We start from the raw sequence: 8,832 nt of genomic DNA on the forward strand, positions 1-8,832 counted from the left end.
TGTGACTAAAAATAATTGCACACCTCGAATCAAAACACCACAAAGAAAACACACAAACATAATAAAAAGCTTTCGTCTAAAAACTAATACATATAAACACCAACATACCTATGTACTAAAAACCGTCTAAATTATACATACATGAAAACACTGATCGTGCTGGTACATAAATACACAAAATTTTGTTATGAATAAACTTTCTAAACACGAAATGTGTATAAGAACGCGACACTGCTGCCCGGCACTGCTGAAAACATAAAAACATTGAACATACATAATCTATGGCTGGATGTGGCATGCAATATTCATTATTATTTACAATAAGCGCGGTTTAGTTCATTGCTATGGTAGGTGTCGACTGCTAAGAGATGAAAGCATCTATTGACGGTTGTCACAATTATGCCGGCTTGTCAATATTGCTTCTCCGCGTTTCATTACATTAAACACACTGAAAATTTCTGATTATTTGTTAGCATGCTTACTGAGGTTGCTATCTAGAAGCTGGATGATGAACTCCCTGTATAATCACTGTTCAAGGCCCGCTTTTGATCGTAAAGTTCCTCACAGGCTCTTTAAAGAGTACTTATTGCTTACGTTAATTTGCAAAAGTCGTCTTTATTGATTGTAATATCCTTAAGATTCAGATAGTGATATATTTTACCGTATTGTGACACGCTTGTCGATTTAATATTTTTTATAAACCAATAAAATAAGTGTTATTTGTGTACTTAAACAACCTAGTTTAAAGCAAATAACCCAATGACATTAAAAAAACTATGAACGTTACAGAAACAGTTCTGAAGCGCTCTCTGGCTGAGTGCACTCACAATGCCGGCTATTCGGAGACGAGACGCTCCGTCCAAACCGGTATACTTTTCGGATTAATGCAGCGTTAAGGCAAGCGCTCCGAAATGGTCGGTTAGCAACTTTCGTATTAATCGCGGTTTAAACTTGCGGACAGTTGTCGTTTGATTGATTTGCAACATGGCGGCGTTTGGAGATGTGGAAACATTTTTATTCGACATAAGTTTAATTGATTGCATTATTAGAAATTTGTTTATAAATACTGTGAATTACAACTAGTAAGCGATGTTTATCCGTCCAGTAATCCGTAACCGTTTACTATTATTTGTAAAAAACATATGTTAAAAAAAACATCGTATCTATAGATTGAGCCTTTACTAGATCTTATGAAAGACAAGTCTAATTTAAGGGAAAACTACCAAAGAAGCATCTGTTTTACGATACAAAATTAACGAAAAACTACTTTATGTCACTGTTACAAATCCAACTACGCCCTCCCAAAGCCTAGAAGTCCACTCTAACCACATCCAGTATTAAACATCTATGTATTGAACATTATTATCCAGCGCAGTTTGAGTGCAACAAATGATATTGCAGAAGCACAATGCTGTTATAAAACGATAAAGGGAGTCGCAGACTTGCGACAATTTCATTTTATGGCGTAAACCTTTTTTGTTAAGCCAGATTTACACAAGAGTTTCTTGCGCAAAGAGGCAATATTACAGAACAGTCTACAAAGCAGTGTTATATTCAGTCTTGCTTGTTCACCCTTGGTCTATTGAATCAAGCTTATGTCGCAAGACCTTTTCATTTTTAATGATGGTGAATGATTTTAGAGTTGAATACAAAATCCTCATGGACAGCTATTAGCATAGTTGACAGTCAGATAAATGACGATAATTTTAGACTATTTCATGATTACTTTATTGTGTTTTAAAAAAATTCAGAATAAAAATGGCGGGGCTAGTAGCTTAATAGTGTGGTTGAATACCTTTCCAATTAAAAGAGTATCACCACTTTTATCCCAATCATGAATTTTCCACGTAAAACACGTCGTCTCACATCTAAGAGTTTTAAATCCCACGATTTTTATCCACGCGTGTGCGCACCCTTAATACCGACTTAGGCGGATACAGTCGCATCACAGCGCTCACTTACTGTCATTGCATCGCTATTTCACGATCCAATGCCGCTTTTTAATAAGAACTGTTTTATTTTCCTTTATAAATGATTAACGAAACTGTTCGAATTTCAAATGGACGACTAGTGATGTATCGATTAGGGACACGAATGGTTTAAAAAAATCGATCTTTTCGATGTGAAAATTTAAATCGATAGTTCGTGCAGCATTTTATTTTATAGTGAAACAAAACGCGCAGTATTTGACATCGTAATTTTTCTCGGATTCCTTTATACGAATTTTAATTAAATAAGAAAAACAAATATCCGCGAAATCCATTCCGTAACAATTAAAGAACAAATTCTGTTAAACATTTCAATGGCATTAAAAAAACTTCGTAACATTACCAATATTACAAAATTTGCCAATTTTATATTACCAAATTGGATTTTACGACTTTAATATTACAGTATTGTTTACAATGGCAATATGAGGATCGTTTAAAGCAATTGTACCGACGCAGAGGTCCGAGCGACCGTGGCGCATTAAAACCACCGCTGGACCATTAGGGCGCCATTAACGATGTATTTAATAGACAACCAGTGAAACTACCGGATAAAACCGATAGCCCTGTGTTACACCGAAGTTTGTCTGAAAACAGGAATAAAAAGTTTTGAAGACATCTATATTATATATAAAAATAAATCTCTATTCCCCTTGGTCATCGCATCACGCGTGAACGGGTGGAACAATTTCGCTAATTCTTTTTTTGTTGTATTAATTATTGTCAGAAGAAGGTTCTTATGAAAGAAAAACTTCAAAAATTGCGCGGAGAATTAGAAAATTTAAGAAAACTTAACGAAAATATTATTTTTTCTATAACTGTCAATTGTTTGAAATAACTGTAAGCGGTTGACAGAATGCGCGCTGCAAATTCATAGTTAAGACGGGACGTCTGTCGGGTCGTCTAGTTCCTTTATAAAGAAAAGTAGTAGTCATCCAGTTTTCTAAATTCCATTGTCGAAAATAATATACTTTTTTTTTATTGCTTACTTGACGAAACGAGCTTGTCGTTCGCCTGTAAGCGATACGACCGCCCATAAAGAGTAGAAACACTATCCAACATTTTAAATCACAAAGTATTGATTGGTATTCCACTGCGCTCGCCATCCTAAGACATTATATGTTAAGTCTTATTATGTCCAGTATGTAAACTAACTGGTGAGCGAAAAACCAAATAAAAAGGATTAAAGAGGTGCACTATTTGAACTTCAATCACATCCAATCTCACAAGCCTCCGTGCGCGCATTTTTTTAAAAGAGGTACAATGAGTTTCTCCTTAAAATAATTAAGAGTAAAAAAAAGGAAAAATAATTAAGGCAGTTTCAAAAAATATTTTTTGATTTTAGAACGAATTTTCTTTGATCCCTGCCACGATTATTGAATAAAGCATTGCACATTAGCTCTTAATATAAAAACATACGACTCAAATTCCTTTCCACCTTTAATATCCCCACTTCGGTGTAACACAGGGTGTATTGTAAAACACTTCCCCCATTAACGTGCATACAAATGGTAACATTCGACCCTCACCGATGCCGATACAATAGGGTACCGGACTCATTTTTGTTCTTTACTTTTATCAAATATTTACATAATATAAATTATAACACAAAAGGAATTTTTAAAATCCGGTAAAAAATCAACAAGTTATAACTCTTTGAATTTCGGTGGAAGGGGTAATTAACAAGAAACAGAAAAGAGACGAAATATCCACATGTGACGTCATCGGGAATTACGACGCGTGCGAAAGAAAGAGATGTAGCGATATCCCCACATCGCGCCCACTGCTGCATATTACAATATTTTAAATATGAATTACTCGCTAATTCTTTAACCAATTTTTATGTAGTTTTGCAGGAGTACTTATTTTTCATATTATTAACCATTATATATAGAATAATGGAGAAAATCAAGCATAGGCCGGTCCCCTATTAGCTTCTCATTTATGTTTATCGCCATATTCCTTTATAGCGTGCTTGAGCCATGATTTTTTTATAATCCCTCCTTTTTGGGTGTAGGCCGGTGGGTGTGGGTCAGCCATGTTGGGAGGGAGCTAGTAATGGCCTGTTGGTTATTGAGCACAATTATACAAAAATTGTTCATTTGTAATTGAATTATTTTTAAGAATAAGATATGTGTATATTTCAAGTTGTGAACCCAATAATAATGTTTTTCCCAAAATATATTTGAAAAGATTCAAAATTCTTTCCAGTACATTTAACAATAATTTAAACAATATAAGACTTTCTTTTTATCAGAAAAATACTTACGAACCTTGCAGTAGTTTTTAATTTAACTAAGACAACATATGTTACACTGCCTCGGTGGCGTAGTTGTATTGCATGTCCGGTACAATAGCGCTCTGGGTTCGAATCCCGGGTCGGGCAAAGTGATATTGGGGTTTTTCTGCTCAGTATCAGCCCGGAGTCTGGAATTAGTGCCCGATATGGCGATAGGCTCGCCCCCGATCACATCATGGGACGGAACATACTTGGCGAAAAGTGGGTGCCCTAGTTGCGCCTCTGCATACCCCTTCGGGGGATAAATGCGTGATGTTATGTATGTATGTATGTAACATATGTTACAATATGTAATATAAATGTCTACTCCCTTTAAATTAGAAATGGTTAAAGTCCTCCATTGTTACATTATATTCTATTGATATTAAATAAAATAATATTATTTGTTAAAATGTATTTATATTAATTAACCAATCGCGCGTGAACAGTTAAATAGATTTTTGTGGTTTTGACACATAAATACACAATTATTTTAAATTATTAGCAACAACCAAAGAGCGACGATAGGATAGTTGGGTGTGGAATGGACTGCCGAGACGAATGTCCGCAGGTTCAAGTCACAAAGGCATACACCTCTGACTTTCTAAAGTTATGTATGTATTCTTTGTGAACTATCGCTTGATTTAACGATGAGAAAAACATCGTGAGCAACCTGCATACCTGAAAAATATAAAAAGGAATTTTGAGGGTGTGTGAAGCCTACCAATGCGCACTAGACCAGTCTGGTGGACTAAGGCCTAATCCCTCAATAGAGGAGACCCGTGCCTATTTTCTATTTATTCTGACGACTATTTTCACGCGAGTACAGTTGGGAGTTAAATCTAATATTCCAAATTATCATCCACAATAGAGTCCCACTGCTGGGTATAGGCCTCTCTCAAATCATGTCACCTTTTTCGGTCCCGAACCAGTCGCATCCAGGTTCGAGCAGCGATTCTTAGAATGTCGTCCACCTATCTTGCCGCTGGACGGCTCACGCTACGCTATATTCCAAATAACATCACAAAACCCCGTCAGGCCGTACACACCCAGAGGAGACCGTGTCGCACACCCTTCATCAAGGCAGGTGACACCGCGGTCGGCTCGCTGTCACGATCCCGTGGAGGTTGGTCGAATATTCTCTGAATATATCTACCAAAATTCTGTTAATTAAGAAATAGTTTTTATGTCTAATTATTTACTGATATTTATATACGGGAACTGCAAAGTGATATCTACACCTGATGGTAAGTAGACTGGGGTCTAATAGAATGTCGACTGACGAGAGATTACCCTTCGGCGGTCGACACAATTATGTCGGCATGTTGGAATCAGTTATTTTAATAAAATTTATGTGTGCATTGTTATCAAAATTGTAAGGGTTTTAGCAAAATAAAAAAGAATCATGGCCCATGAGGGGATCGAACCCGCGACCTTCGCGTTATTAGCACGACGCTCTAACCAACTGAGCTAATGGGCCGATGTACTCATATGTAAAAAATACGATCTGCATGTACCTTTCACTTTCATATGAATTGTACGTGACTTGTTTGAGATAGATAAAAACCTTCCAAACATAATTTACGCAAAGCAACTTCGCATGTCATACGAAAATTAAGTTTATTTATACCAGCACTGCAAAGTGAATCTACTGGACCTGATAATTAGAGCGGTATTCTGATAGGGTATGAACTGAAAGACGATAATCCCTTACCAATCGACGCAATCATACCGGCCAGTTCGGAACCGGAGTTACGTTGTCAGCCCTGTGGATCCATCCAGGACCTCTCTATTGCCTTAAACGCGACGTGGTGCGTTACGTGATGGTTACGGACTATCAAAATAACGTGTGGCATAAAGAACAAGGCCCCTGGTGAAGTTAAAAAGCCTTCCGTCAGCCCTATGGATCTATCTATCTATCGGGGGCCTCTCGATTGTCTTAAACGCGACGTGGTGCGTTACGCGCTTATTACAGACTATTAAAATAACGTGTGGCATAAAGAACAAGGCCCCTGGTGAAATTAAAAAGCCTTTCTAAACAAACAACGACTACCTTCCAAATTACGCCGCAACAGAATTCCTAGGCATCTGTTATTGCAAACATTCACGGGCCAAGACTCCTGAAATGCCGTAAATAACGAGTGAAGTGAGCACACCGCGGGACACCGAATTAATTAAACTCAGTCTCGTGTAGTTTGAGTATAAAATAATACCGCTGCGAAGACCTGTGCGGTATTAAAATGATCTTTTTGACCTTGCCAATGAGTTCATGTTCGCCTGAACTGTGAGGCTACGTTTTCTATCGGTCGGTGGCCTTTGCCTGGTGACGTTCAAGTTCTATAGAAAATACTTTAATGCAGTAGTACGAGTCTATATGAGCCACTATAGGTATTTATATTATCTAACTGTAAATCTATGTAATAATAATATATAATATCAGCCCTTATTAAGTATATACTGTCCCACTGCTGACACGGGCTTTTATTACTGAGAGGAATTAGGCCTTAGTCCACCACGCTAGTCTAGTGCGGATTGGTAGACTTCACACACCCTCAAAATTCCTATAGAGACTCCTCAGGTATGCAGGTTTTCTCACGATGTTTTCCTTTACCGTGAAAGCAAGCGATAATTCACAAAGAATAGTCATAGCCGCTTTTAATCAAACCTATATCTATACTATTGTATAAAACTGAATAATTTGTTTGTTTAAACCCGATAATCTTAGTAACTAATAAACCTATTTTGAATTTTTCACTGTTACTGTTACATCTTTTTAATGCGGCAAAGTTACCCTCTGATTGTATATATCAATTGACGAGAGATGATTACCCCTCGCCAGTTGACACAATTATGCCGGCCTGTATGAAATCGGACATTTCAGAGAAATTCAATTATCATTATCCATTACCTTTAAAAGTAATACACATGTTTCATTACAAAGAATCATATCCAATTTCGCGGAAAAAAACACAAAAAATTTTGCAATGTTCTCATTTCTAGTCCGAAATCCTTCAGAACAATAAATATGTGATAGAAAAAAGCAATTTATATTTATAAATAATAAATAACGTACTGAAACTTAAACGACATCCTTAAATGTGTTCTCAGAAAAAACTTATAACTCCGAAGTATAAGTACAGTCGGTCCCAAAATATAAAGGCGAAATTGTTTTTAACTTTAGTTTTTTGGCTGAAATAACTGGAAACTTTAACTAGCTTCTACTGCCTACTGTGTCGGCCGTGCCCTGTGTAAGTTTGGATATCACTTTTTAGTGACATTGAAACCTTAGTGCTATATAATTAAGAAACAGTTCCGCTTGCTTAAAAAAATTAAAAAGAATACAGTCAGCGTTGGACGTCCACCTGCAAGGTGGACAGACGAGTTGATGAAAGTCACGTTGGATGCAGGCAGCTTTCGATTGGTCCGTCTGGAAATCTTTAGGGGTATCATATGTTCATGAGTGGACTTTATGTGGCTGATGATGATAGTCAGCGGAACCTATTCCGTTTAAGTGGGCAAATCCGTCTTATTGTAATTACGGGCGATCTAATTGAATTGAATTGTATAGGTAAATAGAGAATTTTGTTACTTTTTTACCTATACGGCTATCACAGCTGGATTCCCTCCATCCCTTGACTATAGCTAAAAATATACGAACAATATTGTTAATTATTTCGGAACCACTTTATCAAGATTAAATGTGTTCTTTCCAATCTAAAATCCAAATCTACGACGATTTATTTAATTTATCAGGTAAATATTGGCAAAAAAATCCACATCACCGTATGCAAATCGCATAACCGAAATAGAACCGGCGAAATGTGCACGAATTTAAATAAATAACTTACTATTAACATAAATTTAAATTTTCACGTTAGAGTAAGACGTTGACAATGACGCCGACGGAGATAACAACGTATTTCTATTCCGAAAATCTTAAATCTAAATGTATTATGAAACAATTCCGCCGCTCCGTTTGTACGTTGGGATTGTTGTTTAATAAAACTAATTTATGGCGCTTAATGCACATTTAGGAATGGCGAGGCTATGGTTAAAATGATGTAGACAGGTATCTTCCAGTGACTTAATGTATAGGATACTTCGCCCTGTTGCGTGATGCGCACGCGCATTGTGCATTCCGTGACCTTCGATATAAAAGTGGAAAGCATGGCGGATTTTGTTCAGTTTTGAGAGAATCAAGCAATCTGTAAATGGATAGTATTTATTTGTCCGATTATTACATTATATATTGAGTCGACTTTTTCGTCAAAGTATTAGCGCCTTTTGGACAAAGCAAAATCGATTTTTTTTAAGCTCAAAAGCGATGTTGCAAATGAGCCAAATATACGCTCAAATACGCCAATTATAGTGCAATTACCAATTTTTTATCGACTCACATATATTCGGACAAGTAAACCCCTATTCAAAAACATGTACACTAATATTTCAATGGTAAAATTATTCGCGACTGTACCTCACAATAACGCTATTGGTTAGTTCCATTCTGGACACAAATTGCAATGTTATTGAACTCCAAGGAGGTTTTTATATCAAAATAGTGTCGAA

General features: G+C 36.6%; 1 non-coding gene across 1 annotated transcript; it reads right to left on the minus strand.

Annotated features, from left to right (window-relative positions):
* Positions 1 to 5,672: 5,672 nt before the first annotated feature.
* Positions 5,673 to 5,746, minus strand: Trnai-aau. The gene has a single exon. It is a non-coding gene; the product is annotated as a tRNA-Ile (tRNA).
* Positions 5,747 to 8,832: the final 3,086 nt, after the last annotated feature.

Source organism: Manduca sexta, unplaced genomic scaffold (assembly GCF_014839805.1).
Source record: "Manduca sexta isolate Smith_Timp_Sample1 unplaced genomic scaffold, JHU_Msex_v1.0 HiC_scaffold_1641, whole genome shotgun sequence".
NCBI classification, from domain to species: domain Eukaryota; kingdom Metazoa; phylum Arthropoda; class Insecta; order Lepidoptera; family Sphingidae; genus Manduca; species Manduca sexta.